The sequence below is a fragment of the Trichosurus vulpecula genome, chromosome 4 (assembly GCF_011100635.1).
Source record: "Trichosurus vulpecula isolate mTriVul1 chromosome 4, mTriVul1.pri, whole genome shotgun sequence".
Taxonomy (NCBI): domain Eukaryota; kingdom Metazoa; phylum Chordata; class Mammalia; order Diprotodontia; family Phalangeridae; genus Trichosurus; species Trichosurus vulpecula.
Genome location: NC_050576.1, coordinates 7,164,642 through 7,177,924, shown reverse-complemented (window position 1 = coordinate 7,177,924; position 13,283 = coordinate 7,164,642). Strand labels below are relative to the sequence as shown.

The 13,283-nt window shown below is 38.7% G+C and overlaps 1 protein-coding gene across 1 annotated transcript in view; it reads right to left on the bottom strand.

The window, feature by feature from the left end:
* The window catches only part of NEGR1 (neuronal growth regulator 1), a gene marked incomplete at its 5' end in the record, with an annotated part of 1,111,620 nt that overhangs the window by 874,216 nt on the left and 224,121 nt on the right, over positions 1–13,283 (bottom strand).

Here is a 13,283-nt window from a genome sequence, read left to right as displayed (position 1 = left end):
AGTCTCTTGCTGTTCTATATTCTGTGAATATTTGCGGATGGAAAGGTATGTGCATATGCATGTTTGCAAGTATACACATACACAAGTGCTCACATATAACTATATCAATATATTCATACATATATACATATGTATAGAGAGAGACAGAGAGGTGTATCTTACTACTGAATAGGAAAGCTGAAATATTTATGCAAAGGAACACTTGTGATTGAGTATGTTATCATGACATCATGGATGCCTGGGACTATCTGAATATAACACAGGGTTGGGGAAAGCAAATTTCAGAGTTAAGTGGACAGATTGATAGGATGCCATGGACTCAAGGGCTTTGGAGGAAATCAGACCATGAGGGAACAGAGAAGCTCAAGAAAGAAATGCTGCAGATGAGAGGGGAAGCCAGTCCAGTGAGGGGAAAGACTGGCATCTCTTGGAAGAGATTGATATGGAAGCACTGGGAACTCATTGAGCAACTAAGATTTTTCTTTTTAAATGTACAGAAGATGCAAGTAAAGCCAACGTGGTTTTATAAAATAGTGTCACAAGTGCGAAAACTCAGAATTATCTGAGATTGGAAAGGTAGGCAAAGATGAGAATTCAAGGTAGCAAAGTGGATCAGTGAATAGAGCCCCAGGCTTGAAGTCAGGAAGACCAGCATTCAAATCTGGCCTCGGGATAGGCCAGTTAGCTAAATCAGTTAGCTATGTGACCTTAAATAAGTCACTAAATCTCTGCTATCTTCCTTTTCCTCAACTGCAAAATAGGGAAAATCATAGCACCTATCTCTCAAGGGTATTATGAGGATCAAAGGAGATATTAATTATAAAGCTTTTAGCACAGTATACACTCTTATTCTCTTCATTAACTTCCTCCCCTATATATGTGATACACACATTATTTTTTTAACACTAATGTTTATAAAATACTTAGTGCAGTGCCAGGTGCATACTAATCACTATATAAGTGCTATTGTTATTAATTTCATTATCATTATTTTTGCTATTATTAATCAAAGATTATTATCAAAGGAAAATACAAATGAAGTTTTTGTTTTTGGGTTTTTTTTTTTTGGTTTGGTTCCTTTTTTAGTCTTATTGGGAGAAAAAATGTAGCTAAAGCAAGGGCTATGAGTTTACTTGGGGCAAATTAGACAAGAATTACTTACAACAGAGAGAACAGAGAGCTGCCTAGTTCTCATTTTGATTTTGTTTTCTCTACAAAGAAATCCCCTTTACACTGGAAATCACAGAAGAAGAGTGACTACTAGGCAGCTGACACCCAGGAGAAGTAAGGCTATAAGAAGAGACCATCAAACTTCTCTGGATGAATTCGAGTCCCCTGGCCCAGGTGAACCATTTTGTCAAGTACGAAGAGAACTGGAAAGCCTGCTTCCTCAGCCATTGTTGTTGACATTTAAAGAACCATTAGAAACGAGAGTGGTGGCACTGCCAACCATAAGCCAATGAGTTTGACGTTGACTTCTGGGAAAATTTTTAAACCAGATTATTAGAGAGATGGTTGACAAACATCAAGAAAGGAACAGAGTGATTCTGAAGAGCACACACGGGCAAAGGCGGGCTTTCCTCACTAGGAGTTCCCTTCAACGATGAGATCATGGGCCAATACCAAACATGGTTTGCAGTTGCTTAGCTGTGTACACATTTCATTTGCCCAGGAGAATGTAAGATCTTTAAGGGCAAGGGCTGACATATATGTACAATGCATGTACTCTCATGAGTCTGTGTTCTCAGAAATTTGGATGTTCCTTCCATTATTGCAAATGGCAACCCATCCACCCATGCTTCCTTATCCCATGCAATTCTTGTCCATGTCTTCCAATAAAGTCACCACAAGTGGTTCTTGTTCATCCAGTGTACTGTAGGTACTTTCTCTCATACACACACACACACACACACACTCAGATACAGTATTTTCTAGCCATCTTCACATAAGGTCCATACATCCATTCCTTCCTTTGGGGATTATCCTACTCAGAACCTTGTGTGATTCATCCTTCATTCTTGAAGAGGAGAATGACATCAGGGAGATGATGACATAACTTGCAATTGAATTGGATTTGAGGGAGGGAGGGAACCTAACCTCTCCAGCATTGGATAGGGAAAAGGGCAGAGTTGAGAGAAGACCTATTAAACCACTCGAGGACTTAATGTGACTCTAAAACAATGATGAATCCCATCACATCTGAACATAACAGCCGTTCAGCCAAAGCCACCTTTTTTTAAATATTCAAGTAGGAAAGAAGACAGCATACTGAACTCTGATGATCACGAAGATGTTGCTGGTATTTCTGTTCTTCCCTCCAGACAGTTTTATTATGCTCTAAAAAATTCAGAGAACTGGTTAAGAAGAATGCTCACAGCCTTTATGAGTGTGACCTTCAAAATTAACATAGTAAAATCACAAAAGTGCCAATTTGCATAAATATTTCAGCTTCCCATTGAATAATATGCACATCAATAGGTAATATTTCCTGCTGTGACTGTGACCTTGCACCTAAGAAATGGGTGAAAATGGAGTGCTTTTATAGAGGGGAAAACTTGCATTCTAAGATACTAAAAGCAGGAATGGTCTATAAATGATGATGCGCTATGTCTTTGCTTCCATGAGACTGTAAGTCAAAACAAACAATTCCCTTTAAAGCATGGAATCTTTCATCTGGATCACTATAAAAAGGTGCAATATGGCGCCGTGTCATATTCTACGAGTCGAGGGGAAACATTCTATATTCAAAAACATATACTTGGAAGAAACCAATATATTTTAGGTGTAATAGTGAAATGATTTCCACTTATATGTTTGGTCCTAGGAGGCAGAGCCAGAAGTAAGGGCTTGATTGCCAAGAAATAAATTTAGTCTCATTATGAAGAACTATTCAAGAATGAAATGGGCTGCATGTAGGGGCAATGGGTTCCTTCACATTGGAGGTCTGCAAACAAATGCTGGATGACCACTATGGGGTAGCACAAAGGAGTTCCTTGTTCACATTGGACTAGAATTCTGAGGTCTCCACAAACTCTGAAACACTGTATGATTCTCGGTTTGGCTCTAATTTTTTACTGGATATACCAGCCTGAAGTCTCAAAGAATATTAGATATCTTTAAGTGACTGGTCATTACAACTTAAAGTTATGTATTTATGAATTTTTATACTCATGCATATATACATACATATGCATACACACATAATTCCACAACCAACCCAGAAATGGGTAACAGTATAAAACCCCCCTCAGTATTTTATGGTCCTCTTCTTCCTTTTCAGTGACAACAATAATAATCAATCAAAAAGAATTTTTTAAAAATACCTCTACTCTCTTTTACAGGTACCGTGCTAAGCACCAGGGATACAAAAAGAGGCAAAAGAAAAGTCTCTGCCCTCAAGAAGCTCATAATCTAATGGGGGAGACAACAAGCAAACACATACGTACAAACAAGTGCCAAAGAAGTCGCTCAAATCAAGAAGGGTCAGTGAAGGCTTCCCATAGACGATGGGTATTTATTTTAGACTTCAATGAAGCCAGGGAGGACAGTAGGTAGAAAGAAGGAAAGAGAACATTTCAGGCATACAAGACAGCCGGAGAACATTCCTGGTGGTGAGAGAACGGTCAAGAGGTCAATGTGATTAGGTCAAAGAGCATGTGCCAGAGAGTAAGGTGCAAGCAGACTGGAAAGGTGTAAAGGGGACGGTGATGAAGAGCTCTGAACACCAGAGAATTTCTGTATTTGATTCTTGTGATGATCGGAAAGTCCTGGAGTTTGTGAGGGATCACAGTTGTTAATTTTTTTCCTTAATTTTTCAAATCTGAAATCTCATCTCTGTAAATCATCATCATCATCGCCAAAGCAGAGAACAATTGACTTGCCAAGGGGTCGCACAGCTGAGGCAATACATTAACCCTTATCCAAATCCACCTATCCATGTTATTTCCCAGTCTACAGTCATTCAACCATTCAGTCCAACTCATTAAACACAGGGAGTTTGTCCTCATGACTCAAACTAGTTGAACAATTGAGGCACATTCATGTTCATATTCCCATCAGAAATAGGACTTGTACAATGCTCTAAGGTTTGCAAAGCACCTCACATACATCAGCTCATTAGATCCCTGGAATAGCCTGTGATATTAATATATCATTTTACAGACGAGGAAGCTGAATTTAAGAGAGTTTAAGTGATTTTTCGTAGGGTCTCGCAGCTATAAAGTGTCTGAGGCAGGGCTTGAATTCTGGCCTTTCTAATGCCAAGTCTACTCTCTGTCAATTGCATCATGAAGCTCCTTGAAAGTAAACCAAAAACTGTAATTAATGTGAAGATATGTGGAAAGAAGGCTTATGTGCGGTCCCAGAAGCAGCTCAAAGAATTGCTGGAGCTGGTTTTATCCTTTGACCAAAGGGAACAAGAATTATCATTTCTTAGGACTTGGGCCCATCTCACTTACTGTGCTTCTAATGAGCATAAAGTCAATTAAATATCCTCTACTTAGTGTTCATCACAAACAACAAAGAATTCAACTCAACAAGCCTTTTCTGAGCACCTGCTGTGTGTCGGGTACTGCATTAGGCTCTAAAGATTAAAAGACAAGGAAGAAATTTCTTTTTTAAAATTTATTTAATATTTTTAGTTTTCAACATTGATTTTCACAAGAGTTTGAATTACAAATTTTCTCCCCATTTCTACCCTCCCCCCCACTCCAAGATGGCGTATATTCTGGTTGCCCCCTTCCCCAGTCAGCCCTCCCTTCTTTCACCCCACTTGCCCCCCCATCCCCTTTTCCCAAGAAGGAAGTTTCTACGCTCAAGGAACTTGCAAGCTATGAATAAGTAGAATACATGAGTACTTTGTAGAGATGACAGAGAAGACATAGAGGTCAGTATTACTAATTTCTCTGGGTCATCTTTTTTTGGATTAATAAGCCAATAGTGGGCTATTTTCTCACGACTGTGGTAGCGTCTTTTTGTTGGGATATTGTTTCTCTCAGTTCTTTGATACCCTCACACTTGGACCACCATCAGCACAAATCTCCTGTATGCATACTTGATCCAAGCTGGCTGCTTTATCCATCCTTTTACTCCATAGTGAAATTTCTACTGCCTATATAAGCATATGCAGGATTATGTTAAGAGTTCTGATGTCATGTGCGCATTATTCTTCTCTTTGTTGGGGCGGGGGAGGGGAACTAAAATGATTTAAAATATTTTGTCATTTTATTTTTAGAATTCCCATTTCATTTTCCTCCTTAGACATCCATGGTACGACTTTGCTTCGTTGGACATCTTGTCAAGGTTTCCTTAAACTGGTTTTACTTTTCTTACCCAATGTTGCTTTTTGTAGCTATCTCTCATTGTGCGACAGGTCACTCGTTTACTGCCTAAGGCACTTTTGGGGGCCAATACATTTACACTGGTCAAACTTTTGGATAAAATTTTCATATCAAACGTCAATACCATTTCTGTTTTCTATAACCCATTTAATGTTTTCAATTATTTGTTTAAATAGTTCTGAGTTACGTTTCATTGGGACACTAGGCCTTTTTCTAATATCTTTTTTCATTATTCTCTTTTTTTTATTTACTAATTCTGATACTAGCTCTGATGAGTCAGTAGTTTGATTATACTCAGGAGGCTGACTCAAGGATAACTACTTTGCGACTAATAAGTCTTTCCTTGACTATAAAAACATTACCTGTCTTATTCCTTAGGGTATCATTTGGAGCTCACCATGTCCAGTGCCTACTAATTATTTTTTTTTTTCCCAAAGAAAATGCTCATGATGTAGAAGTGTGAAGCTTCTGCTAAATCTTTGTCTGGACTTTCCTTTTCCCTCTTCCTGGACCAGATTTTCTTATGTATTTCTCTTCATCCTCACCTTTTCCCTCCTTTTGATTGAAGTCAGTCAAAAAGATTTATTAAGTGACTACTATTTATGCAATACTGTGATGTGATAAGTGCTGGGGATCCAAAGAAAGGCACAAAACACTCCCTGCTCTTACAGTCTAATGGAGAAAGATTCATACAAATAACAGTGAACTAAGATATATGCAGGATAAATATGAAATAATCACAAAGGGAAGCCCTAACATTAAGGGAGACCGGTAATAGTTTAATGCAAAAGATGAGATTTTAGCTGAGCCTGAAAAGAAGTTGGGGAAGCCAGAAGGTGGAGATGACTACAGAGAGTAGCCCAGACACAGGTGACAGCCATCAAAAACTCACTGAGTGTCATACAAGGAAAAGCAAGATGGCCAATGCTGTTGGATGTTATGTATTTGGAGGTCATTAAGATTCAACAAGAACGAAAAGGAAGGAGGGAGTGTGGTTATGGAGGTCTGTGAAAACTAAACAGAAGATTTCATATTGGATTTGGGAGATCTTTGGGACCCACCGTACATTTTTGGATAGGGGAATGGCATGATCAGGTTTATACTTTTGGAAGATCAACTTGACAACAGAGTGGAGAATGGACAGGGATGGGGAGAGGGTGAGGCAGGGAGACTGTATTAGGAGGGCAGAATTTACAATTTCAAAGAGGATCATACATATGTCTGAAAGGTTCGGAACTGCCAGATATAAGAAACTCTCAAAGTAGGAGGCAGAAGAATCAAAGCATATATTTAGGCTCCACAGTAACCAACCCATGAACCAGCATTCCCATTTTGACATATTGATCAAAAGCTTCCAGGCCCAATAAGTCCGCCTCATAAGAGTAACCAGGAGGCCACAGAGAAGCATGATGGTGTAAAGCAAAACCATATACTTGCTTCCCCTCTATGGTAAAAAAAATTACCCACTGGCCTCAAGTCCTTGTTCAGCTTCCTCCCGTAGGTCAGCTCTGCTACCGGCAGCTCCTGCTTCAGCTTCAGCTGCGTCTGTAGCTGTAGCTGTCTCTGGCTCCAACGGAAGCTGTTTTTAACCATCCGGCTTCTGCGGGGGTGTAAGATACACCGGGGAAAGCACAGGTTCTTTCGATCTGCTTAAGCAAGGTGAAGGGGTTGACCGGGAAAGCACAGGTTCTTTCGATCAGCTTAAGCAAGATGAAGGGGCCAACAAGCTTACTCCAATCCAACATACAAACAACATTCAGTTCAGGGGAAAAAGCCAAACTAGTCAAGGGCACTTGTTGACTAAGTGCTAAGGAGCCCATTTTTGGTTACCAACACAGAGACCAAACAGCATAGTGGTGTGCTAGATTAGGTGAGGGATAAGGGCCTCTACCAGGATGGTAGCAATGTCCAAGAAGAAAAGAGGGCATATATGAGAAATGTCATAACCGACAAACGTTGGCAACAGATTGGATACGGGGATGCCAGAGAGTAAGAGGTTAAAGCTTGCTGCTATGTGACAAGCCTAGTTGATTTGGAAGATGGAGGTGTCCTCCATGGTAATAGAGAAGTTAGGAAGGTTAGAAGGTTTGGTGGGCATGGGAGAGATGACAATGAGTTCTGGTTCTGGACATACTGTGCTCTAGGTGTCTGCTCTACACATGTTAGCTCAATCATGGGAGATAAGTGCAAATGATGTGAAAACTGACTCAGAGAGAGAGGCTAATTTACTTGTCCAATGTCACATAATTAGGAAGTAGCTGAAGCAAAACTTGAACCATGTTCTAGATATCTAGCAGATAGTTGGAGATTCAAGACTGAGGTCAGGGAAGAGGTTAGAACTAGAAAGATCTGAGAATAATTGGCAGAAAAGTGATAACTGAATTCATGGCAGCTGATAAGACCACCAAGTGGAATATTCTAGTGGAAGAAGAGAAGGAGAGCCCCAGGCAGAGATTTGGGAGGCCTCTCTAGTTCGCAGCTGCAACATGAATGAAGATCCAGCAAAGGAAGGTTACTGAGTAGGAGCAGTTAGATATTAGGGAAAGAAGCAGGAGAGAGGAGAGTCATGAAAATATAGAGAGAAGAAAGCATCAAATGCTATAGAAAGGTCCAGAAGGATGAACATTGAGAAAAGGCCATTACATTTGTGCATTAGATTGTTGACAGCTTTGGAAAGAAAAATCTTCAGTTGAACAATGAAGTTAGAAGGCAAACTACAGAGAATTAGAAGAGAGAGAGTAAAGAGGAATTGTAGCTGGACTTCTCAAAGAGTAAAGTAACAACATGGAGTAGAGATGTATGATCATGACTAGTGGGAAAGCAGAGATAAATATAGCGAGTTTTCTGAGGATGACAAGGTAGGGAAGGTGGAGAGGTGGGATATGGGGACATCTGTAGGCAGCAGGAAAGCAGTAAGTAGATAGGTTGAAATTCAAGATTAGGTATTACGGAGGCAGAGGTCTGGCATAAAAGATAGGATGAAATCAGATCATGTGTGCAGTTACAGGATTAGGGTTAATGTTGCTTTGTAAAGAAAAAAAGGTGAAATAAGGGTGAAGGAAGATATAGGGCAGAAGACATCAGAAGGGTATAAGATGAGGAAGAAAGGAGACAAAGCATTTGGTAAATGGCTTTATTTTTTCAGTGAAATATGAGGAAAGGTCTTAATTAAGAGGATGGTAGGAGGGGGAGCCATGGGAGGTTTGAAGAGACAAAAAGCTACTGAAAACATGCTATTGTGAGTGAGATAGTAGGTCAATCAGGAAGATGTAAAAAAATTGCCTGTTTGCGGTGAGAGCCCAGCCGAGATTATGTAACGTAAATTTGTAAGGGACCAAGTATGTACAGTTCCATGATTTTCTTTAACTTGGATGATGATTTAATTTCTATAGTAGTATCGAATTCTCTATAGAATTTTTCCCACTTTCTCTTTAATAACTGGTATTGGTTTTTGTTTTTTATTTTATTTTTTTTAATTAAGATTTTTTATTTTTTGGTTTACAACACTCAGTTCACATGATTTTGAGTTCCAAATTTTCTTCCCCCCTCCTCCCTCCCCAAGACGGCATGGAATCCAATATATCTTCTACATATAACTTTACATTAAACTTATTTACACAATCATAACATTGTAAAAAAGAATTATGACCAATGGAATGAATCATGAGAAAGAAGAAACAAAAACTAAAAAAAAAAGACAAAAACAAAAGAGGAAAAAAAAAAGGAGAGAAAATAGTTTGCCTCAATCTGCATTCAGACTCCATAGTTCTTTCTCCTGGTATTGGTTTTTAAACAGCAATTACTTTCATTGTGGCCTTTTTTTGTAAATATGTGTCATTAATACCACAATAAATGATGGCCAAATAGCCCATTAAATAATGTTTCTTGTTGCCTCTGGGCAAACAGTAAAACTGACTCACCAACTCCTCCTTATCTCTCCAACAAGTACCTGTGAGCCATCATTCCCCTTAGTAAAAATTATTTCCTCCTGGCTTTATTTATAGCAAGAATGTCAAGATAGATATGATTCACATCCCTTTCCCAGCAACATTTGTCAACAAATCATTTGTCATTGGACAAAGATCTCACATATATCTACAGTCAAATTAATGTTTATTGATGGTCTAGAAACTCTGTAAATCTTAATACCTCTACCTCATTTCCTACTAGTTAACTACCAACAGAAAAGGGCTCCAAAAGTTCCTGTTTTCTATCGGTTGCCATTGCCAAAATCGAAATCATTACTGAGTGTCCATCCTACCCTTTGGTGTACCTCTCTGCAATTAGCTGGTTTTTTTTTTCCCTCTGAAAACATATTCTTTCTATTCCTGGGGCAACAATAGAAACATTTCCAGCACAGCAGAACCTACGGAACTATTATTATTATTGCTTATTATCATCCCTAATTTTATAGTTCACTAAAACCAGAGATGTGTTCAACTCCTGAAAACTGAATTTAAAAATGTAACGAACCTATCACATAGAGTGGAAAAATGTCATTGTCCAACTCTAGACTTCCCTGTTCTTAAATATCGCTCATTGTTTTAGAGGCAATTTCAGGAGATATGGTTGGACATGTTAGTTTAATATACTTGAAAGATAGCTGAATTTCAGTTGTCTGCTCTTATGCTCAGTAGTGAAATGAGGAGTTCAGAAAAAAGAAGCAAAAATGGGCCTGAATGACAAGATTTAGACTTCTCAGATGATTGCATTATATCTGTAGAATGACAAGTTATGGATTTTCCCATTGCCCCAAATGGAAAACTCAAATAAAAAATTTGACTAAGGAAGACAGAAGCACATTTAGCACAAGAAACTCCTCAAGTTCCTTGAAAAAGAATGAAGAGAATGACCCAGAGCCACCGTAGATGAGAGAGATTAATTTTCCACCTTGGGGTTTTGAATTTTGGATAAATCTTTAGACACAATTGTGAATGGAGTGTCATTAGAATTTTCAGTACCCCCACTTCATCAAAGGCAAAAAGTTATCATTAAGATATATACACTAAAATATCCCCCATCCTGTCATAGTGTCAGTAAGAGAGGCTTAGCTACTGGGTAACAAATAACCTCTGAAAATTAGAACTGTAAGAGGTTCAAGCTTGATTTATGCAGCTCCTTCAAGGAACCAATTTTTCAGGTAAGAATTGCTATTCTTATTAGGTCTGTATACAATGATCTAAATGAAATATCATTAGGGAAGGAACTAATCCTTCATCTTCTCAAAAGTAGGTTACAATGAATCAACTGATTGCGAGACTACTGTGCCAATGGAAACATCGGCTGGAAAAGAACGTGTCATAAATTGTATTAGGTAAAATGATGACCCTAAATATCTGGGACAAGTACAAGACCCTGTATGTTATCTGCAAACTACTAGATGTATTTAATAGCAGAGTAGCAAACTGAACAATGGGGTAAAGATGGATTACCTTGGAAGACACAAACAGATGCAAGAAGGCTTCTTTGGCTATAATTCCATAGATTTAAAGCAAATACATAAATAACACATAAATTGGGAAATGTTTTTAAAAATCCCCTAATGTAATAGCTAGGGGCATTTAGGTGGTACAGTGGATAGAACACTGGGCTTACAATCAGGAAGACTCGTAATCCATGAATTCAAATCTGGCCTCTCAAGCTCACTAGCTGTGTGACCCTAGGCAAGTCACTTCACTGCTTTTTTGCCTCAGTTTCCTCATCTGTAAAAATGAGCTGGAGAAGGAAATATCAACATGACTGAAAGACTGAACAACAACAACGTAAATCTGTGAAGGAGCTATGAGTTATCAACATCGCAAAGTCCCAATATAAAAACTGCCTTCGCTGACACAGATCATTGAGCATTTTTAATATACTTAGAAGAGTCACCAGGGGTTGTCGGGATAATGTTGCAATGAAGTGACTTGCCCCAGGATCACACAGTTAAGAGAAAGAGGTTGCATTTGACCTCAAATCTTTATGATTCCAGACCCAGCACTCTAATTTCTACAATTCCATATAAAATAGAACTAAAAATGAATCTTTTGAATCAAATCTTAGTAATTCGGCTGGAGCTTAGGGGAATTTAACACACCACACTTTTTTTTTCCTGAAAAGTAAATGACACATAATTTTAGCCCCAAATGCTTTTAGTTCACATTGAAAATTTAGACATGTTCTGACATTAGGCTAAATGGAAAAATAGCCATTGCTTCTCAAAATGTATTAGTCTACCAGAATATGCCCCAAATGGCTTAATTATTTAAGTCTGACCTAAATGGTAAATAGTATTTTCTTTATGCGGAGAGCCTTAAAGAATCAGAGTCACAAAATGACAGAACTGAAGACTCCTATCTCATAAGGGCTTCAGGGGTCATTGTGTCCAACATCCTCACCTCACAACTAAGAAAACAGACTCAGAAATACTAAGAGACTTGCTCAGAGTCACACAGTAGGATTTCAACTAAGGGCCTCTGGCTCAACTACTCGGACAAACATTTGTTGGGAAGGTGATGGTAAGTATTTCTTTCTTGTATGGGATGGCTTCCCTTACTGCATCAAGGGCTTGCCTGGGGAATTTTGTGAAGTTGTTATAAGGAGATGCTATAGTCAATATTTAAGAAGCTGGGAAACATAGCGATATTTTGGAAAAATCATTTCAGATGATTGTTATACGTACCTTAACCATAACAAGTAATGATAGGTTTATCGATTAATAATTACCCATATTCTTAATTCTGGCTGTTGGAGGCACAGTAGATAAAGAGGCCTGGAGTCAGGAGTTCAAATGTGGCCTCAGACACTTACTAGCTGAGCCTGGACGAGTCATTTAACCCTGTTTGTCTCAGTTTCCTCACACGTAAAATGAGCTGGAGAAGGAAATGGCAAACCACTCCTGTACCTTTGCCAAGCGAACCTCAAACAGGGTTATAGAGAGTCAGACACAACCGAAACAACTGAACGACAATGATATTCCTAATTTAACCAATATTTCTGATATCCTTATACTTTTTCAGGACCTTTCAAATATTAAATTTCCTCCAATAACATTCTATCGCAATGTTTTATCTTAAGCTATCAACTCCTTGAAAACAGCTCTCAAATTCTCCAATTCAGGATCCTAAAGGCAAGCCTCTTTCCATGTCCCCCTTTGACTGTGATCTCCTTGAGGGCAGAGTCTGTCTTTTACTTTTCTTTTCATAACCAATATTTAGCACGTTGCCTTGCACATAGTAAGAACTTAATAAATGTGTATTGGCTGAGTGAATTGATAAATAATCGCTGAGCACAAACTGATTTTACTACTGGCTTTTACTCCCCAACGGAAGATAAAATCAGTATTGGACAGCACGATTCAGAACACAAAGACTACTGGCCAAGCAAAACCACTTGAGGTGTTTCTCTTCTAACTAATTACTTGTTTAACAAAACAAGTTTCTCATCGTTACCATAATGTAAAGCAAAGAATATTCAGATTACTTCAGTGTTTTTGTCAAAATTTGTTCCTATTCCTTAGACCTAAATCAGAAACTCTCTATGCCTTTGTATTTATTTCAATTTAAGCATTTATTAAGTGCTTATTATTTGACAGGCATGATGCTTGTTAAAATAGAAATGACCCTGGATTGGGGGCTTTAGGCCCTCAATTCAAATCCTAGCTCTGTTATTGTATATCCTTGGAAAAGTCTCTTACCCTTCTCCAGGTCTAAATTTCCTCACCTGTCCAATGAGGTGACAAGTTTACTCTGAGGCCTCTTCCAACTTCCAATCCATAATCTTCATTCTTTCTTTCTATTTTTTGGAGGGGGGAAGGCAGGGGAATTGGGGTTAAGTGACTTGTCCAAGGTCACACAGCTAGTGTGAGGCCACATTTGAATTCAGGTCCTCCTGACTCCAAGGCTGGTGCTCTACTCACTGTGCCACCTAGCTGCCCCCAATCCACAATTTTCAGATCCTGGATGC